This window comes from Dama dama, chromosome 2, assembly GCF_033118175.1.
Source record: "Dama dama isolate Ldn47 chromosome 2, ASM3311817v1, whole genome shotgun sequence".
In the NCBI taxonomy this organism is placed as follows: domain Eukaryota; kingdom Metazoa; phylum Chordata; class Mammalia; order Artiodactyla; family Cervidae; genus Dama; species Dama dama.
The window spans coordinates 18,731,806-18,742,741 of NC_083682.1; the positions used below are offsets into that span (position 1 = coordinate 18,731,806).

Consider the following 10,936-nt stretch of genomic DNA (forward strand, 5'->3'; position numbering starts at 1 on the left):
GTTTCTAAACTCCACAGCAAAGGCAAGTTCCCACCGAAGACGGGAGAGACACCTGGCTTGGGGTGAGCCTCACAGACTCCCAGGATGGCTGGGAAATGTCACGTCTCCTGATGCTTCCTGCTGGGTCCCCATCCAGGTGCCAGGAAGTGATGCAGGTCTTTGTGGGAAGAACAGAATAATCTTAGGATGACCAGCAGCCCTTATAAACTAGTTATCAAGATAGAATTCAAAGCCTGAACTTGAACAATTTAATTCCTTTCAATAACATTTTTTTTTTTGGCTGAGCCATGAGGCATAGGAGATCTTAGTTCCCTGACCAGAGATTGAACCTGTGCCCCTTGCTGTGGAAGTGCAGAGTCTTAACCACTGGCCTGCTAGGGATGTCCCTTAATGACTTTTTATATTGAAATTTGGTCCTTCATTTTCACATCCTGATACAAAAGCATGCACTGTGTACATATGTGAGTGTGACTTCTGGAAGCGGTAGAATGGAATCACTAATTGTTGTAAAAGTTGCTTTGTCACCTTCTCTTCTTGTGCTCTTCTGCCTTTTGGGGCATCAATGTCTTCCAGGCACACTGCAGTAGTTGAACAGGTCGTCTTGTTGCAGCTAGAGAGAACACGCAGCTTGAGGAATGGTGAGGAGCTCCGCTTGAAAGAGTTTTAGAAAGCACATATATAGAATTTGGGCTTAATCTAGGTGATTTGGGAGAGTAAACGGAGCAACACTCTACTCAAGATTCGATGCTAAGAAGTAGGGGTAATTCCGTGATTATGTTAATAAGCCTCATTATCAAAAAGGAGAGAAGAGTTGGTGTAAGGCTAACGCTGTTATTGGCAAAGAAGCAGTGATCACTCATAGTGCCAGGATGGGGGCAACGTTCTGTCATTTTTGTGGTTTGGACCGTATTCATGTTTCTGTGTGTTCAGACATGATTCTGATGTTGATGTCTTGTGAAGCTGTGTTCAACAGGAGAACACAAGACTTAGCTGTGAGCCCCAGAACAGCCCTCAGGAACAGCAGATCAAGATGTAGTGCCAGGCTGGCTCCCATCTGTCAGGGGCTGCTTTGTCCTCTTTGACTGCATCTGTAGATTGTCAGTAATATGATTGAATCCTATTCAATGTCTGTGGTAAGAGAAGCAGAGCATCACCCCTGGTTGCATGCCTCTATTCAACCCTGCCAAGGAAAATTCTCTCCCTCTCCTGTTCCCAAGGCTTCCCAGGTGGCACAGGGGTAAAAAAAAAAAAAAAAAAAAAAAAATCAACCTGTCAATGCCGAAGACTAGAGTGTGATCTCTTGTTCAGGAAGATCCCCTGGAGGAGGAAATGGCAACCCACTCCAGTATTCCAGACTGGGAAATCCCATGGACAGAGGAGCCTGGTGGGCTACAGTCCGTGGGGCCACCGAGTGATACAACTTAAACAACTGAACAACAACAATGACAACAATTGTGTTCTCACCTCTTCAAGATAAGTCTTCTGCCCTGATGATGGACAAATTCTTTATAGAAGTGTTAGGTTTTCTATAGGTCTTCTCTTCCACAGGGCAGGACAGGTTCTGAAGTCAGGACACTTCACATGTTATCAGAACATTTGTCACCCTCTCTCCCAGGAGCCTTGTCCCCCACCTGGCTGTCATCTCCCCCAACACAGCCCATTTGACTCTACAGAGCGGACCCTAAGTAGCCTGGGTTGGTGACACCTGATTAAGCTGTGCATGTTTAAATTTCTGAACCAGTAATAACGGTTGCTACTATTTATTATATAATTGCTGTGTTCTAGGAACTTTACATATGGGATTGCATTTAAAACATACGACAGCCTTTGAGAATATTTTACAGCCATTTCACAGGCAAGGAAGTTGAGACTCAGTTAGCCTAAGTGACTTGCTCAGGTTGCCTGGCCATCAAGTAACAGAACTGGGGTTCAAGTCTGTGTCTGCACTTTCCCAAGATGGATTTCCTCCTCTCTTCTGCTGCCTTTGGTTCTTCCCTCTGCCATGAACATCCTGCACCAGGGCTCCTACCTGCTCTTGATCCCCATGCGTTGCAGATCTCTGCAGGTATTCAGGGGATGCTGCTGGACCAGTAGGCCCCAGAGATGCCCGCAGAAGGTGGTGGGCCTTAAGAGAGTACCAACACTCCCAGACTCTGTGATTCCCTGGCTTTTGTTCCCAACCTCTCTTCTCTGGAAGGAACCAGGTGCCCCAGAAAGTCTGTGCCGCATTCCCACTCTGAACACAGGATGAGATGGTTGGATGGCATCACTACGCAATGGACATGAGTTTGAGCAAACAGACCTGTGGCTTCACAGGGAAAGGGGTGAGTATTCCTCACATGGGAAAGGTGAGTGCAAATCAGGCCTGGAAGAGTCCTGAGGCTCATGACCTTTCACATGCCCATGAAGCCGGAAAAATCGTTTCCAATGGCCTTGGCAAGTTCTTTGTAAGAAGAACTCAGGCTGAGCCCAAGTGAGAGCAGCCTGCTAGAGCTAAAGATAGCTGAGGTGACTTCTCTGGGAATACTGAACAGAAAGGCAATGATGCCCTCTGTCAACAATAGTTCTAGATGTCAGCATCCTGGGAGGTGGCTAACTGGATGCTCCTTAGGCACTGAAAATTTGCAAATTTAGCTGGGTGGTCATCCTCCAACAGCTTGAGGCCGTTTTCATAGAAAACAGGAAGTTCTCTGCGGTACCAGTCAGATGCATTTTGTGCTGAAGAGTATAAACTTGACCTTCAGCCTCTTGTATCTGCTCTCTGGTGTCCTCAACCCCTTCAGGGGAACAAAGATGCTGCCTTGCAATGATTGGATAATGACAAGTTACTCTGTATCCCTGAGCAACTTCACAGTAGGGACTGTTGCCTCTTTTGCTTCCTAGTGTAGCACCTGGCAAGTAGTGAGTTCAATCAGTGGAGAGTTTTCTTGATTTCATTTAGAAGGCCCATAATCCCATTCCATGCTCTGCTACCCACAGGTCATCAGGAAATGTTAGTTCATGTGGTTGACTGGTAGGCTGAATCCAGTGAGAATGAAAGTTGCTTGGTCGTGTCCTACTCCTTGCAACCCCATGGACTCTAGCCCACTAGGCTCCTCTGTCCATGGAATTTTCCTGGCAAGAATACTGGAGAGGGTAGCTGTTCCCTTCTTCAGGAGATCTTCCCAACTCAGGAATCGAATCCAGGTCTCCCACATTGCAGGCCAATTCTTTACTGTCTGAGCCATGAGCCACCAGGGAAGCCCGGCTGAATTCAAGCTGTCAATTTTCATGGAAACTTGAATTTCTTCTCCAGCAACACTGCAAAGCATCTACAGAAAGTCATTGGACTTCTGTTCTCAGGCTCCATAGCTTCTATTTTCTACCTCTAATAGATAATCTTGACTCTCAGGAATGTCCTGAGGGAACTCAGGCTGTGTGTGAGCTGTGAGTGGTTGGACCAAAAGGCAGGCTACAGTAGCCGTCTTTTCATCTACAGAGAGTAGCGATAGCCTTTGTAATTCTGAAGAAGAGATAATAGAAGCGATGTCTATTTTGCCACCTTTTCTCGGGTACAGTGGCTGCTGAGCCTGCTGGGGTGAGACAGAAGCAGCATTATATCAACCATGGGGAAACCCCCAGCTCCCAATGGCTCCTCCTTAGGGGGTTGCCTGCAAAAGAACAGCCTGGGTCCTGGCTCTTTAATTGTCATCCGGGAGCCCAGACGGCAGGCATCTCACTTCGAATGCAGAGGGGTTTGGTGACCAGGGGTGTTGTATGAAAATGAAGCTTGCATTTCTGTGGAGAAAAGGAGATGCAGGAGGAAAATGTGTTTATCTTCAAGAATTTGCAGGGTTGTTCCCCGGAAGAGAATGACACTTATTTAGAAATATCATGAGTGGTCCTTGAGGCAGAACTAGATCAGAGTTCTTGGTATCAGTTTCTCCTCTAGGTCTAGACGAGAATATCTCGCAGGGCACACAGGCGCTGAGTGCACTGGCCCTTGCTGTCGGCCAGCCAGGTGTCTCCCCCAGGTCTCTGTCACCTATATACCCAGCAATTCTTTCAGTTCCTCCATGCCACTGCCCTGGTCACAAACACAACTGCAGTTACAGTGCACAGAAATGTCTCTTCCAAGTTATGGTTGGAAGGGGAACCATGTAAGTGATGGCACATTCATCACTTTTGCATGCATTGTCTAATTGACTGAGTACCATTCAACGAATCATAGAGTTCCCACTATGTGTGACTGTGATGCCATCTCCAGGCTTTGGGTCTCCATGGCACTTCTCTGCCCTTCAAATAAGATGCTCCCAGAACATCTGCTACCCTGGTAGGTATCATATACTGTTTTTGATGGTTTATCAGCTCATTTGTATCTCCCACCTCGATTAGAAGCTTCTTCCGGATGACAGGGACTGTAGCTATTTGGTAAAGGATTGTCTGGCACACATTAGAATCCACACATCCCTGCTGCTTAGTTGTTGTTCAGTTGCTTAGTCGTATCTGACTCTTTGCGACCCCATGGACTGCATTATGCCAGGCTTCCATGGCCTTCACCATCTCCCGGAGTTTGCTCAAACTCATGTCCATTGAGTTGGTGATGCCATCCAACCAACTCATCCTCTGTCACCCCCTTCTCCTCCTGCCTTCAACCTTTCCCAGCATCAGGGTCTTTTCCAGTGAGACAGCTCTTCCCATCAGGTGGCCAAAGTATTGGAGCTTCAGTTTCAGCCTCAGTCCTCCTAATTAATATTCAGGGTTGATTCTTTTAGGATTGACTGGTTTGGTCTCCTTGCAGTCCAAAGGACTCTCAAGAGTCTTCTCCAACACCACATTTCAAAAGCATCAGTTCTTCAGCACTCAGCCTTCTTTATAGTCCAACTCACATCTGTACATGACTACTAGGAAAACCATAGCTTTGACTAGAGGGACTTTGGTCAGATAAATGAATTAATGGACACAAAAGTAAGTTTTCTGTCGGTTGAGGTATTTTTGCAGGGCATGGATGCCCATCTAGTAGAGACCTTCAAGCAGAGATGAGCCCCCTGGTGTTATGCAAACCACATGACCTTGAAATTGCTCATTTACTGAGCTCACTTCCCCCTTTGACTGTGAGCTCCTTGAGAACAAGAACAGATTTCTATTTGTCTTTGAAATCCTACACAATGGGCATACACTCAATGTTTGGAAAGTTCAAACAAAGTCTGTTTTTTAAGAATGTACTGTTGACCAAAAAGAATGCTGGAGCCCTGAAGAAAAAAAAATGGCAATAATAAATCCACTTGCTTTGCCAGGCCATTAAGAAGACCTTGGTAAACACTAGCTAATGGACAGCCCTATGCTTGCTATTAAGATTTACTGATTTATTAGAAAGTAACCTAGAAACTGTGCATGTTACATAATCTGGGGCCAATCTCTAATAACTCAATAGTTACAAAAACACATATTGGTTCTGTCGAGAGTGGGATTAAATGTCATTGTCTAAGCAAAGGAAGATGTGGGCTGTGTATAATGAGTCTACCATGAGAAAGATGGGGTTGGTCAGAGAAAGAATTTATCCTGTATTCTCGCATTCTCTAAGTATAATTCCTCTTACTGTTTGAATACATAAATCAACAGCATTGACTAACTCAGTGCTGCCGGGAGCCAGCACACGAGATCCCACCCATGACAAGGTCATGAGGAGAAGACCTGACAAGCAAGGCAAATCAGGACTTCAGGCATTTGAAAAGCTGCCCCGGCGCTCACCTTAAAGATGATACCTTGCTATATTAGACTACTCCCTAATTTCTGTGACACAGGTAGAAGGCCTTCCCTGATCTCTTTCCAAACAAAATCAACTTAGAACTTTAATCAATATGTCCTCCAGACGGTGGTATCCTATAAGATTATCCAGGATGAAAGGAGTGTTTCAGTTTAGACCCCTATGCTGGCATTCTAGCCTGCTTGGCAAATGCATACTAATGCACATGACTGCTCACAACAACTTAATCATAAACAGCATAAAGAACCTGATCACACAAAAGGCCCTAATAGGCACAGAAGCCTTTGGTGGGTGAGGAAGCCCCATTAGAGAACACACAAAAATATTATTCTAAAAGTGGTTATTGGGTCAACACTTTCTTACTGTGTTTTTGCTCTTAATGTGCTAAGGTTGTGCAGTGAAAACTATTGTTAGTACAGTTAAATATTTAGAAAACTAAGAGTTTAGCCCTAGTGTAGAAACAATAAGTTAATTGTTAATTTTAACCAGGAATGCTAAACAGGGGCTTCCTCACCAGAGCTGCAGAGTCTTAGTGTGGTAAACCTTTTAGATAAATAACTTCTGCAAAAAGGACTGACCTTTGTGTTAACAGGATTGTATTTCTACTATGCTGCAACCTGCTATACCAGGAAACTGCAACTTTTCTGTTTTCTGTTAAGCTCAAGGCAAAATGGAACAATGAAGAATAGATTACGGAAAACAGCTTTGCATTCACCTAGGTCATAAAATGTCATTAGGCCCCAAGGCCAGAAGATAAGATACAAATATCTACTATGAAAAAAGACTCTCATAAACAAAGAAGAATGCAGAAAACATCTTGGTTTCATAAAGGGCAAACTGACGTAATGTTAAACTAACTCTGTATGCTTATCTTTCACCTCCCCTTAGAAATGTGCTAACTTAAGATATAAAAGCTACAGTGAAAAATAAAGAAGCACCAGACCCTGCTGCACACCCCAGTCTGGTCTGTCTCTCTTTCTCTCTCTTGCTGAAGCCGTTCATCCTGAGGGTACCCCTGGATCCTGCTGAGGCTGGACCCCGGCACAGTGCATATACAAACCACTTTTAGTAAGTGCCAGATTTTACAAGATCAATCCAACAATAAAGGCTGCTTTTAAATCTCAGTTTCTGGGCGTAGACACGCTCCGGCCATGGTGGTGGTTGCATCCGTGCAGAGCCTGGCTGCCGGGGCTCCTAAAGTACTGCTTCTGTCAGGCCAGCCCACTGCTGCTGCTGGAGCCCCAGCTGGCCGGGCTCTGCCAGTCATGGTGCCGGGCCAGCAAGGGGCCAGCCCAGAGGGAGCTAGCAGGGGGCCTCCCCAGGCACGCAAGCGAAAGTGCCTCATACACCTGAGCCCCGAAGAGAAGGCGCTGTGGAGGAAACTGAAAAATAGAGTAGCAGCTCAGACTGCCAGAGACCGAAAGAAAGCTCAAATGAGTGAGCTGGAGCAACAAGTGGTAGATTTGGAAGAAGAGAACCAAAAGCTTTTGTTAGAAAATCAGCTTTTATGAGAGAAAACTCATGGCCTTGTAGTTGAGAATCAGGAGTTAAGACAGCGGTTGGGGATGGATGCCCTAGTGACTGAAGAGGAAGCAGAGACCAAGGGGAATGGAGCGGGGCCAGTGGCCAGGTCTGCTGAGTCCACAGCACTCAGACTACGCACCTCTGCAGCAGATGCAGGCCCAGTTGTCACCCATCCAGAACATCTCCCCATGGACTCTGATGGTATTGACTCTTCAGACTCTGAGTCTGATCTCCTGTTGGGCATTCTGTTTGACTTGGATCCAGTCATGTTCCTCAGATGTCCTTCCCCAGAGTCTGCCAGCCTGGAGCAGCTCCCAGAAGTGGACCCAGAAGGACCCAGTTCCTTACCGGCCTCCCCTTCTCCATCCCTGGGGACGTCATCAGCTGAGCTGGAAGCCATTAATGAACTGATTCGTTTTGACCACGTATATACAAAGCCCCTAGTCTTAGAGATGCCCTCTGAGACAGAGAGCCAAGCCAATGTGGTAGTGAAAATTGAGGAAGCACCTTTCAGCCCCTCAGAGAAAGATCACCCTGAATTCACTGTCTCAGTGAAGGAAGAACTTGTAGAAGATGACTTCATTCCAGAGCTGGGTATCTCAGATCTGCTTTCAACCAGCAACTGCCTGAAGCCATCTTCCTGCCTGCTGGATGCTTACAGTGACTGTAGCTATGAGGGTTCCCCTTCTCCCTTGAGCGACATGTCCTCCCTGCTTGAGGGAGGTCCTCCCTCCCTCCCTCTTGGGAGGACCCTTTTGCCAGTGAACTCTTTCCCCAGCTGATTAGTGTCTGAGGCGTGATCCAGTACTGATGCTCTTTTCCTGACTGTGGCACTACCGGGAGGACAGCACAGAGGCCTGTGCTTCATCCAAAAAGCCAAAGTAGAGGGGGTGTGGTCCTAAAGAATTCCTCTAAAGTATTTGTTCAAGCCTCCTAGGTTACCCCAAGTATTGTCTTTTGACCTTTAGTGGTCAAAGGTACGTAGACACATTACTATGATCAAGAATTACAGCTTCTGAGGGTGTACCTTTATCTTAAGGGTGGTGGTTTGCCCTGAAATACTTACACAGGTCACGCTATAAGTGTTTCAGACATGGAGTTAAGGAATGGTCCTTTATCAATTTCTCTTTTCCCTTCTCAGCATCCCAGGCTTGCCTCTGATTTTAGGTCCTTTAGTTTGCTTCTGCAAGCAGAACGCCTACCTGAGGGGGCTGCTTTTCCTTCATGTACAGTTCAAGTAAAGATCAAGAATCTTTTGTAAAATTACAGAAAACCACTATGTAAATGCTTGATGAAATCTTTCCCTGCTAGTGTAACTTTTGGAAGGTGCTTTCTCCATTTATTTAAAACTACCTGTGCAATTAAAAAGTACAATGCAGTGTCAAAAAAATAAAAAATAAATCTCAGTTTCTTACATAAGAGTGAATGTTGTGTAGAGAGATTAATGGGGTATCTTGTTGCTTCCTGGTGTGATCTGATCTTTGTCTTACAAACCTGTGCTTATCTTTGTCTATATAATCCACCTGTATGTTTGTGAACACTTGGAAATCTCAGTATCCCAGTGTGTTTCTGAGATAGGCTGGGAGATTGACAATAACTTGATTGTTTCTGGTGAAAGGTATCAGGCACAAGCTAGAAGAAAAAGCGAGAGGGCTACAGAGGATGGCAAAGGAGAAGAGGGAAATGCTGGAACAGAATCCATGCCTGCTGCTCAAGGACCTTAGCTGGCAGCTTGTCATGTCTTAGCATGACGGTATTCAAGCCATGTGACGTCTGGAAAAAAAATACATACCCAACTTAGGGCTTGGCCTGAGAACAACCAATTGCCTTGGTTTAAACCACACAACTCCACTATCAAATTAACGTTTTAAGGCTAAAACAAATTATCATCAGTTCACTGGCCAAAGCATACAATAAATTAAGCTGGGTTTAGAAGAAATCAGCCTGCTTACGGAGACCAGTTCCCAACACTTTTCCTCCCTTTTCTCGGCTGTGGACACTTCGGGACGGAATATGTTTAAGATGGTGTTGGTAAGTGCATGTGGGTTTCCATGTGGGGAAAACTTTTTAAGCTGGTTGCTTTTGATCTGGCTCTTTGCATGGCCAGGCAGATAATATTTTCTTAGGAGGGCAAGCATGGAAACTCCAGCTTTTCTGAGAAATTAATCAGGGGGGATTCATTCACTCTACAGAAATACTCTCATCAAAATTAAAATGAATTTAGGTAGACCTGGAGGACAAGAATGGTCAGGCAGAAAAACCCAGGGGTTAGTGTGTTAGGAGTTACCACTGGAATTATAATGTGTGACAAAGAGGCTGTGGATTCGACTGATGAATGTTGACTTTAAAAGAAGTTATTGTTTCAGGTGAGATCTACCCTATGAAGAGCTTTTGGAAGCAGTCTGAGCTTCCAGAAACCTGGGAAAGGGAACATCCCCAGTGGATAGAAGCAAAATTAGATGAGATGTGTGCAGAGAGAGGGAAGGATTGAGGAAGAAAGAGACCATTTCCCTGGCTGAGTTGCTCTTGGGACCGTGCACTTGGGACTCTTTGGGGGCTTGAGGTCAATGAATATTGGGTGGGATGAGAGCAGGGCCCTCAGAGAGAGTGAACTTCTGTCTGCTCTCCTGGTAATATTTTCTTTTATTTCTATATATTTGTTTTTTTCTCTTTAGCACTACTTGGGGTCCTCTTGTGTTTTCACATGGTTGAAGGCCATGGGCAAGACGCGGTAGAATATCACTTTTGTTTAACTTTTATCACTAAGTTGGTTTCGCTTCCTAGTTTGTATGAATAAACACATTTTTGAAGGGGGATTTTGAAATCTATTTTAGAAACGTGTTTGCATTTGATTAAAAATACCACGAAGACACTGCTAACCACAACAGGCACACCTTGGGAGTGGGGTGGGCACACCTAGGGGAGGGGGCCGTCTAGAGTTCTGACCCCGGGATATTGAGCCGTGTTGGCTGTTTGGGGGAAATCCCTTCAGTGCTGTGTTGTAAAGTGGAAGCTACAATTATGTTTTTGATGAGACCTTTGCCCACATGGTATTTTGAAGCTCTTAATTCATTCACGGAATGATTCCATTGATGCTGATTGAATAAATAGTAAGCCCCCATGGTCTGTGCTAACAGCTAGGATAGAGGAGTGAATAAAACATGCTTCTACCTTATGTAGGATTCATTAAATCACAATGCTCCATCTGTCAGCTTGGGAGCAGGAAAGAAAGTGGGAGACACTGACAGTGACCATCTTAGTATTCCCTTTGGGAATCTTGGCATCCCAGGCTTGCAATCCATGGAGAAAACATCTCAGATCTTATGATAGGTCTTGACTAAACAGTGCTGAGGAACTCTGTTTCAAATAGTGTTGAGCACAAAATAAGGAAGTTGATCAAAGCTTGTTTTAAAATGTTCCAGAGAAATCTCACATTAGAATATAAACAAAGTAATGACTGAGACACAAGTGAAGTAGAGATTTCCCTGACCTGGAAGCACAGAAACTCATGTTCTGGTTGTCATCCTGCCACTGGTCAGGTTCCTGACTTTGTTGTTGTTTTTAATTTTGATTGAATTATAGTTGACTTACAATGTTGTGTTCATTTTTGCTAGGGTACCTGACTTTGGATATGTCACTCAAATTTTCTCAATTCCTTCATTAGAT

At 45.0% G+C, this 10,936-nt stretch overlaps 1 pseudogene; it reads left to right on the plus strand.

Annotated features, from left to right (window-relative positions):
* Positions 1-6,897: 6,897 nt before the first annotated feature.
* LOC133066490 (uncharacterized) lies at positions 6,898-8,151 on the plus strand (annotated as a pseudogene).
* Positions 8,152-10,936: the final 2,785 nt, after the last annotated feature.